Genomic DNA, 11,267 nt, shown 5'->3' with positions numbered 1-11,267 from the left:
GCAACCCCCAATGTATTTTTTTTTTTACTGAAGTTTAATAAATTTGTAGGAACAGAAGGAATGCCACAAGGCTTAGAATTTTATAACATACATTAGAAATTTATGTAAAAGATGTTTCAGTTTTCAAAGAAGTTTCCCCTATTTCCCTGTCTTTTCGTCTTTCTCAGAGCAACAAATAGTAATTACTACTCTCATGGGTAAGTTGCTGCATTGTGTTGGACCATAATTACATCTTATGTTTCACATCTTTTCATCTCCAAAACTCTTCCCTTCAGACTACCTTTACAGCACAGTCTCACAGTAAAATTGTACTCCATGCAAATTAGAAGAACCTGAGGATATCAGAGCAAACAGCAGTCTAATGCAGGTGAATGAATGCTGGAGGCACAAGGATTTTTAATAAGAGATTTAGTGACAGAGTATCTATTGGCACACATTCTTCTATTTATTCATATTATTTTGGAATTTTTTTTTTTGGCAGCTGGCCAGTAGAAGATCTGAACCCATGACCTTGGGTTATAAGGCTGCACTCTAACCAACTGAGCTAACTAGCCAGACCTTATAAGAGAAGCTGAAATAATACAAATGAAAGCTACTATAGTGAAAAAGGAACTCAGAATAAGGTCATTAAATATAACTAAAGACATTTTAAATATAAATACCATGTATTTCCTAATTAGTATCAGGTAAATATCTAAACGATCCTGAATTCTAATCTCAGATAAAAAGGTCATTCAATTACAAAGGTGCATATAATCAAGTCCATTTGGGGGTTGGGGGGGGCGGCTGGCCGGTTATCAGGTCCATTTTTAAAACAATGAGGTCCTCTGGGAAAATCGTTTCAGTCTTTGTTTTTATCAGAGAGTTCTGATGGTCCTTTTGTAGGTAATACATTTATGTCCACACCCTTACAGTCAGTCTACTTTGACTTTACTTTTATCACTGGACTCCTGCACAGCTTTCCTAAGCCCTATGCGACTAACAAAAGGGGAAATCAGAGGTATATGTTTGGCTCCAGGAATTTTTTTGTAGATCTAGAGCAGCAGAGCTGGAATGATGATCCAAGAAATATGCATACTGACGTCCCAGGCTTGAGCTCCTAAATGTGAGTGCGCAAGGAGCTGACCAGGGCAGAAAGGGGAAGTGTGTGCAGGGCTCGGGCTCCCTGAGCGTGGCCGGGCTGGAGCCTGCCGGGCAGAGCAGCTGGAAGGTGCGGGAGCACAAGGCCGGAGTCCACCCTGGCCTGGCTCACCTGCCACCGTGACCCCCAAATGGCAATGTCTGCCTCCAGTCTACTTTCTATCGCTGTGGATTTGTTGACTCTGGACATTTTCAATAAATGGAATCGTACAATATGTGGCCTTTTGTGACTGAATTCTTTCTATGTTGTAGCATTCATCAATACTTCATTCCTTTTTATGCCTGAAGAATATCTCATTGTCTAGAGGTACTACCAGTGATACAGCCATTCATGCGTTGATGGACATTTGGGTTCTCTCTCTCTCTCTCTTCTCAGCGGCTGGCAGGTTTGGGGATCTGAACCCTTGACCTTACTAAGGCTGTGCTCTAAGCAGCTGAGCTAACGGGCCAGCCCCATGTACAAATTTTTCTGTGAATATATGTTTTCAATTTTCTTGGAATTTCCAAATTACATGGTTACTATAATTGAACTTTCTGAGAAACAAACCATTTTCTGCAGCAGCTGCACCATTTTATATACCCAACAGCAATACATGACGGTTCCAATTTTTCCATATTCTCATCAGCATGTGTTATTGTCAATTTTTTTGATTACAGCTTTCCTAATGGGTATGAAGTGGTATCTCATATGGTTTTGATTTATATTTCCCTAACAATGAAAGACGTTGAGCTTTTTTGGCTATTCATGGATCTTCTTTGGAGAAATGCCTGTTCAAATCCTTTGCCTATTTTTGTTGCGTTATTTGTCTTTTTATTGTTGAGTTGGAATAGTTCTTTTTCACATTAGTAGATACATATTTACTTTATTGTACAGTAGGAAAAAATTAACAAACACAGCAAACATGTGACTTTGTGGCTATCATTGCCTAGGACAGAGCTGGAGGAAGTTGCGTGGTGGTTTATCTACTCCCCCCCCACCCCAGCCTATGTTCTCTTCCTCTCACTTTCCCAAAGGAAAAGGAAAACAATCATGAGGAGAAGCAACAGCTTCCTGGAGAGCACACCTCCGGCCAGCCTGGTGCTCAGGAGAGAACACTGTAGCTCATCGTCCTTGTTTCCAGTATTCGACACATCCGGAAACACTTCCCTAGTGACATGCGACAGGAATGATCCTTGAACGTATAGTCTTGGTTTAGGAGTCACAGGTGCAGGGAGCCGCGGAGCCACCTAGCAGACCCTCCGTGGCATGACCTTGCCCCCTGCCCCCGAGCCCGGCCGCAGCACGGGCAGGATCGTGGCGCGACCTCAAGTCCTGGGCGCCCCCTCAAGTCCTGAGGCCCCCTCGTGGCGCGGTGCTCTTTTCAATGGTGCAAAGGTCACTCGCAGAAACTGACGACCACAGCACATGCGCAGTCCACGGCAGAATAGAGACTAGGGGCCAAGTGGGCCTGAGGTCTGCTTGGGTTGACCCTCTCCACAGGTCAATTGTTGAAAGCAGGACATTGAAAATGCCGAAAGGGAGACAGAGACGGAAGTGTGACGAAATCAACGGCGTCTTCAGGCAGGTCTGAACTGAATGACACCAGCACATCCTCTGACCTTTGTTTGTGACTCTTGCCTCTCTACGATCATCGACAGGGACTTCTCGTCTACAGCAGTGATGCCAACCTCCGGCGGGACGGCGTCGCAGCACCTGCCGGCGGAGCAGCACTGGCTGCTTCTGCGGGACTCGAGGTCAGGCTCTGCTGAGAAACCCACTCGGTTGTGCAGCCGCCTGTGACCAGCAAGACATCCCTGGTCTTGGAGGACGCCTGCGTGCAAATGGGAGCTTGCGCCCGGTCCTGCCCGATGGTGTCGCCCACGCGGCGACCTCGCAGCCGGCCCTCGGCAGCACAGCCGGGAGCGGGCCGTCTGTCTGGGCGGTGGCTGGGCACCCGGGCGTCCCGACACACGGCCTCGGCGGATGCCGCCTGGCTTCATCCCAGGTCTCCCCGCAGCAGCCGGAACAGCCGGTTGGGCCTGAGAGTAACTTGGCGCTCCATTCCGGGCCCTTCCCGAGCCAGCTAGCCAGCGAGGTTTCGCTTGTCGCCTGTCACTTCCTAGGGACCTGGAGGGGCATCGCGACTTTCACCCTCTGCCCCAACACGCACCCCAAGTTCATTGCTGGAGAGGGTCCCGTCTCCACCCGGAATCGTTCTTTATATTAATGATAATCCTAGACCCTTGTCAGATAAACAGTTTGCAAATACTTTCTCCCGTTCTGTGAGTTGTCTTTTCACTGTCTTGATAGCGTCCTTTGTAGCACAAACGTTTTTAATTTTGAAGTCCAATTTACCTACTTCTTGGTGCTGCTCTATGGCATATTTAAGCAACTGTTGCCTAATCCAAGGTCATGAAGATTTGCCCTATATTTTAAGAGTCTGATAGTTTGTGCTCTTGCATTTGGGTTTTTGATCTATTTTGAGATAATTTTCATATATGGTTTGAGGTAGGGGGGCAATTTTATTCTTTTCCGTGTGAATATCTAGTTATCCCAGCACCATTTGTTGAAAAGACTAATTCCCCCCCATGGAATGGTCTTACCACCCTTGCTAAATATCAATTGACCACACACTCATTGGGAGGGTTACTATAAAACAAACAAAATAACAAGTGTCGGTGAGGATGGTGAGAAATTGGAACCCTTGTGTACTGTTGATAGGAGCGTAAAAGGGTGTAGCTGTTATGGAAAATAGTATGGAGGCTCCTCAGAAAATAAGAAACAATTACCACATGATCCTGCAATCCCACTTCTGGGTATAAAGCCAAAAGCTAAAGGAAAAAGCTCAAAGCAGTATCTGGACACTTATGTTTACAGCAGCACTATTCACAGTAGCCAAGAGGGGGAAGCAATGCAAAGGTCTGTTGACCAATGAATGGATAAACGAAGTATGGTATGTACATACAATGGAATATTATTCAGCCTTAAAAAGGAAGGAAATCCTGTTACATGCTACAACATGGATGAACCTTAATAATATTATGCTAAGTGAACTAAGGCAGTCACAGGAAAACAAATATTGTGTGATTTCACTTAGATGAGGTATCCAAATTAGTAAAATCCATAGAAACAGAAAGTAGAATTCAATTCTGGCTGCCAGGGACTGGGAGAAGTGGGAAATGGAGAGTTGTTTAGGGCCGGCTCGTGGCTTACTCGGGAGAGTGTGGTGCTGATAACACCAAGGCCACGGGTTCGGATCCCATATAGGGATGGCCGGTTCGCTCACTGGCTGAGCGTGGTGCTGACAACACCAAGTCAAGGGTTAAGATCCCCTTACCGGTCATCTTTAAAAAAAAAAAAAAAAAGAGTTGTTTAATGGGTAAAGAGTTTCAGTTTTGCAAAATGAATAAGTCCAGAGATCCATTGCACAACAATGTGATTATGCCTAACATTATGGAACTGCACACTTAAAAATAATTAAGATAATAAATTTTATATTATGTGTTTTTACCACAGTTAACAAGAAAATAAAATTAATTGACCATACATGCATGGGTTTATTTCTGTGTAGAGATCTTGCATATGCTTTAAAGGATAAAAAGAGAAAAGAAAAAAAAATCAAGATTAAGAGAAAGAAAGGCAATAAAACTTCAGATACAGATAAAATTAAAATAATTAGGAGAATATTATGTGGCAATTCAACATTAAGGGTAAAGGAGAAAATCATATAATAATCCCAATAGATGCCCCCCCCCCAAAAATCATCTGATAAAATTCACACCCGTTTATAAAGATTCTTAACAAAATAGAAATAGAGAGGAACTTCTTTACCCCAGTAAAGGGTGACTGTGAAAAACCTATACCAGACTGTTCTGATTGGATCATAACACAATGTATGCACATATTGAAATGAAAAATAACAATAACTGAACATTTTCCCCTGACATTGAGAACAAGGCCACGATGTTCACACTTCTCTATTGAAATTTTGCTAGAATTCTTAGCCATTCCAGTAAGGCAATAAAAAGAAATAAAATGCCAGGCATGCTGGAAAAAAAGAAGTAAAAGTGTTTATTTGCAGACAACGTGGGTGTGTACCTGGAAAATCTTAGGGAATCTACAAAAAACCCACTAGAAATAAATGAATTTAGCAATGTCATAGGTTACAAGGTCAATATAAAAATTAATTTTATTTCTATATACTATTAATAAAGAGTTAAAAAATAAAATTTAAAAACCAATACCAGACTATGAACAATGAAAAAAAAATCTTTTAATTAAAAAAATTAAAAAATAAAAACCAATATCATTTACAATCACATCAAAAACATCAAACATTAAGGGAAAATTTAATAAGCTGTATGCAAGGCTTATACATTAATGATTACAAAACATTGCTGAATGAAATTAAAGACTTGAATAACTGAAGAAATATACCACATTCGTGATTTTGAAGGCCTGATATTGTTAATGCTTTGATTCTATTCAACTTGATCTATAAATTCAATGCAATGCCAATAAAAATCCCAGTAGATATATTTGTAGAAATTGACAAAGAACATTTTTTATGATTGGCGGTTGGCCGGTATGGGGATCTGAACCCCTGACCTTGCTGTTATAACACGGTGCTCTAACCAACTGAGCCAACTGGCTAGTCCTATTTTTTTTTTTTTAATTTTGACATTTATTTATACATATTGTAGGGTACAGTGTGTTGTTTCAGTACATGCATACACTGCATAATGACTCACTTAGGGCAGACAGCAGTTTTGTACCTGTCAGTCCTGCTCTGTCCCTACTCTCCATCCCCCCACTCTCAGCCTCTGGGAACCATTATTCTACTCTCCACTCACTATTTCTTTAAGAACCCCTCCCCCGCTTTTTTTTAAGATTCCACATGTGAGTGAGATCACATGGTATTTGTCTTTCTGTGCCTGACTTACTACACTTAACATAAGGGTCTCCAGTCCCATCCATGTGGCTTCAAATGACAGGATTTCATTCTTTTTACATCTCAGTAGTATCCCACTCTGTATATATACCCCACAGTTTTCTTATCCTTCATCCACTGATGGGCATTTAGGTTGATTCCATCTCTTGGCTACTGTGATTAGTGTTGCAATGAACACGGGAGTGCAGGTGTATCTTTGATATACTGATTTTACCTCCCAGTAGTGAGATTGCTGGGTCATGGAGTATTTTTCTTTTCAGTTCTCTGAGGAACCTCCATACCGTTTTCCACAATGGCTGTACCAATTTGCATTCCCACTAACAATGTAAGAGAGTTCCCTTCTTTCTTTTTTTTTTTTTTTTTTTGTGACCGGCAGCACCAAGCACACCGGCCATCCCTATATAGGATCCGAACCCGCGGCGGGAGCGCTGCAGCGCTCCCAGTGCCGCACTCTCCCAAGTGCGCCACGGGGTCGGCCCGAGAGTTCCCTTCTTTCTGCATCCTTACCAGCATTTGTTATTTTCTGATTTTTTGATAATAGCCATTCTAACTGGAGTAAGAGGATATCTTATCGTGGTTTTAATTTACATTTTTCTGATAATTAGTGAAACTGAGCATTTTTTCATGTGTCTTTTGGCCATTTGTATGTCTTCTCAAAAGAAATGTCTCTTTAGGTCCTTTGCCCATTTTAAAATTTGGTTATTGAGTTTTTTGCTATTGAGTTGTTTGAGTTCCTTGTATATTCTGGATATTAGCCCCATGTCCGATGTGTAGGTGGCAAACACTTTCTCCCATTCTGTAGGTTGTCTCTTGCTGTGCAGAAGCTTTTTAGTTTGATGTAATCCCATTTGTATATTTTTGCCCTAGTTGCCTGTGCTTTTGCAGTCTGGTTCAGAAAGTCATGGCTCACTCGCATTTTTTTTGGGGGGGGGGCCCAAACGGGCATCTGAACCCATGACCTTGGTGTTTTGAGGCTGTGCTCTAACCACCTGAGCTAACTGGTCAGCCCCCTCTCTCCCATTTTGTGTAGCATTTCACCTATGTTTTCTTTTAGTAGTTTCATAGTTTCAGGTCTTAAATTAAGGTCTTTAATCCACTTTGAATTGATTTTTGTGTATGGTGAGAGATAAGGGTCTCATTTCAATCTTCTGCATGTGGATACCCAGTTTTTCCAGCACCATTTACTGAAGAGATTGTCCTTTCCCCAGCGAATATTCTTGGCACCTTTATAAAAAAATCAGTTAACTGTAAGTACATGGATTTATTTCTGGGTTCTCTATTCTGTCCCATTGGTTGGTATGTCTGTTTTTATGCCAGTACCATGCAATTTGGTTACTATAGTTTTATAGTATATTTTGAAGTCAGGTAGTGGGATAGCCTCTAGCTTTGTTCTTTTTTCTCAGAATTGCATTGACTATTTGGGATCTTTTGTGGTTCCGTACAAACTTTAGGACTGTTCTTTCTATTTCTATTTCTTTTTCTTTTTCTTTTTTTCAGTGGCTGGCTGGTATGGGGATCCAAACCATTGATCTTGGAACACCACACTTTAATCAACTGAGCTAACTGGCCAGCCCTGTTTTTTCTATTTCTGTGAGGAATGTCATTGGTATTTTGTTTTTCAAAGATGACTGGTGAGGGGATCTTAACCTTGACTTGGTGTTCTCAGCACCACGCTCTCCCAAGTGAGCTAACCGGCCATCCCTATATAGGGATCTGAACCCTTGGTCTTAGTGTTATTAGCACCACACTGTCCCAAGTGAGCCACGGGCCGGCCCTGGTATTTTAATAGGGATTGCATTGAATCTGTGGATCACTTTTGGCAGTATGGTCATTCTGACAATACCAATTCTTCCAGTCCACAAACATGGGATGTCTTTTCATTTCTTTGCATCCTCTTCAATATCTTTTGACAAACTAACGTTTATATAGCCAAAGCAATTTTGAAAAATTGGAAATCAGGACTTATATTACTTGACTGTAAGACTTATTATAAATCTATAATAATCACAACAATGTGGTTTAAATGTAATGACAGACATACAGATCAATGGAATGAAAGAGGTATTTCAGAAATAAATTCACACATATATACGCACTTAATTTTCATTTTTCTTTTTCTTTTTTTGGTGGCTGGCCAGTATGGGGATCTGAGCCATTGACCTTGGTGTTATCAGAACTGCACTCTAATCAAGCGAGCTAACTAGGCAGTCCTCTGCATTACTAAGTGTTGATGAGGACATAGAGCAACTGGAATTCTCATGTATTCCTTGTGGAAATGTAAACTGGTATAACAATTTGGAATTTTTTAAAAGTTACCTATTTGATTCAGCAATTCCATTTCTGGGTATTTACCCAAGGGAAAGAAAAAGAAACACATGTTTACACAAAGAATTGTACACAAATGTTCATAGCAGCTTTATTCATGAAAGCCTAAAATTGGAAATAACCCAAAGTCCTTTAATGGATGAATGAATAAATTGTAGCACACCCATATAATGGAATACTACTCAGCAATAAAAAAGCAAACCACCACAACAAAAAAAAAACCCCACTGATGCATCTAATTATGTGAATCAATTTTACAAAAAAGCTGAGAAAAAGAAGCAAACACAAACGTGTAATGCATTACATGGTTCCATTTGCATGAAATTCTGAAACAGTCAAAACTAATCTAAGGAGACAGAAAGATCAGAGATCAATGGTTGCCTGGGACTGGCAGTAGGAGGACTGACTGCAAACACACAGAGAATTTTTTAAAGTGATGGGAATTTTAAATATCTTGATTGTGGAGTAGTTATGTAAGTGTGTGTATACATTTTTCAAAACCTATAAATTTCCAAGTACAAGACACCGACCTAAACTGATTAGTTATGTTTTATCGTCAATTATCTTTGACCTCTCTTACAAATATTTCATGTCATAATAGTCCATATATCATAGTTCCAAGTTTTCTTAAACAGAACAGAATATGGATGAAGTGCTCAATAGGAATTCTCGTAGAAAACAAGCCCAAATTATATACCACCTTAACTATTGCATATATACCTCCTGTGAGAATGTCTCACTGTATTAGTTTCCTATTTCTGCTGTAACAAATTATCACAAACTTAATGGTATAAAACAACACAAATTATCTTGCAGTTCTGGAGGTCAGAAGTACAAAATGAGTCTCACTGGGCTAAAATCAAGGTGTTATTGGGTACGTTCCTTCTGAAAGCTCTAGGGGAGAGTCAATTTTCTTGCCTTTTTCTGCTTCTGGATACTTTCCTTGTTCCTTGAATTGTGTCCACTTTTGAGCCAGCAATCAGATCACTCAGATTTCTGCTACAATCTTCATATCTCCTTCTCTGACTCCGACTTTTCAGCCTCCCTCTTATATGGACCCTGTGATTACATTGGGCCCACCCCCAAACAAACAAACAAACAAACAATAGATTGGGTCCACTTGGAAAATCCAGGGTAATCTCTCCATCTCAGTATCCTTAATGTAAAGGCTTAACTACAAAGACTTTTTTTGCCATGTAAGTTTACACACTTATAAATTCCAGGGATTAGGACATGGATATCTTTGGGGGCCATTGTCCTACCTTAATCTACCATTATTCTACATTTCCTTAATTTGAAAAAACTTTGTTTCTAAATGCTGTGGATTGAATGTCCCCCCAAAACTTAATCTTCACTGTGACAGTGTTAAGAGGGTGGAAAATCCTCTTATGGTAATTGAAGGTGGGTCCTGGAAGAGGTGATTAGATTATAGGACCATGCCCTAGTAAATGTATTAATAAATTGATGGTTTATTGGTGGTCTTGGGTGTGGTTCTGAGAGCTTTCAAAGGAGAGCATGCAAGGAACTATTTCTCTCTCTTTCTCTACCTCTGCCATTGGTCATGTGACACCCTGCTGTTTTTTGTTTTTTTGGCAGCTGGCCAGCATGGGGATCTGAACCCTTGACCTTGGTGTTACAAGGCTGTGCTCTAAGCAGCTGAGCTAATCAGCCAGCTATGACACCCTGCTTTGCTGTGAAGAATCACTACCCACCAGCAAGGCTCTCATCAGATGTGTTTCCTGGACTTTGGACTTCCCAGCCTCCAAAACTGAAAGCAATACATATTGTCTCTTTTTTAAATTACCCAGTTTCTGGTATTTCTGTAATAAGCAACAGAAATAGACTAATACACTGAAGGACCTTTATTAATGACGTGGGATTTCTGCCCCTTCTTCAAAATGATCATCTGCCATTGTCCAAGCAAGTGCTTTATCTTGTGAAGCCTCCAGCATGACTTTCATAATTAAGTAAAGCCTTGTATGTAGGATTCAGATTTAGGGTTCATAAGGCCTTGAGATTCAAAGTTCAGGGGCTCTAGATTTCAGACCCTAGAGAAAGACTTTGGTCTTGAGAGAATGACCTCAATTCTGGGAACAGGTGGTGAGAGGAATTTGTGGCTTGAACTTGGTTCAGAGTTCAGGGAAGAGAGGGCAGTGGCACCAGGGAAGTATAGCATTCACTCTTCCAAGGGGGATAAAAAAGCAGACGCGGACTCGGTCGTATACTTAACCTTAGCTTCAAGGAGAAAGACAGCTCCAAAGACCTGTACACTAATTACCTGATTCAGAAGCCAAGGTCCTCCTGATTTTGCAGCTAACAATGCCCCTCCCACTTCCTACAGGGATTTTGGGCAAAGAGCAAAATGAGATGAAGTTAGAAATGAATGAGTAATGGCTGAAGGCCAGGCCATAGTGTCCTCACCAGGTAACATGAAAGCTTTCACGTTATAGTAACAGGTTCATTCTCTCAACTTCGTTCTTCCTCTCTTCTCTCCATTACAGAGTGGCGGTTTGGTGGGTCTTTTCTTAACCTTAATTTAAAGGAAAGAAAAAAGTAACTAAATTCAGATGTCATCAGAGAAGAACTTTGGAATTTAGTGTCCCCAATGATTTACTCTACAGGATTAATGTTATTTGCATCATAGGTTTTCTTATCACTAAAAATGCAAATCTCTGCACTAACTTCCCTCTTAATCTGCTACCTGTTTATATTGCCCAGATATCCAGTAACTGCCTGAGACTCAGGAATGAGTCATCCTCTGCCCAAGCAGGTGGCAGTGGGCACACCTGAAGAAACAAAGTTCAGGCACGTTGCTGGAAGGAGCAATCAGCACAACATACAGCTTCAGAGGAAGGTGTCCTGGGACAGAGC

The 11,267-nt window shown here is 41.0% G+C and overlaps 1 non-coding gene across 1 annotated transcript; it reads right to left on the bottom strand.

Moving 5' to 3' along the window:
• Positions 1-2,114: 2,114 nt before the first annotated feature.
• LOC134361443 (small nucleolar RNA U3) lies at positions 2,115-2,329 on the bottom strand. The gene has a single exon (XR_010021449.1). It is a non-coding gene; the product is annotated as a small nucleolar RNA U3 (small nucleolar RNA).
• Positions 2,330-11,267: the final 8,938 nt, after the last annotated feature.

The sequence above is a fragment of the Cynocephalus volans genome, chromosome 12 (assembly GCF_027409185.1).
Source record: "Cynocephalus volans isolate mCynVol1 chromosome 12, mCynVol1.pri, whole genome shotgun sequence".
Classification (NCBI taxonomy): Eukaryota; Metazoa; Chordata; class Mammalia; order Dermoptera; family Cynocephalidae; genus Cynocephalus; species Cynocephalus volans.
Note: the sequence above shows the minus strand (reverse complement) of the source record. Positions and strands in the feature narration are given on the sequence as shown.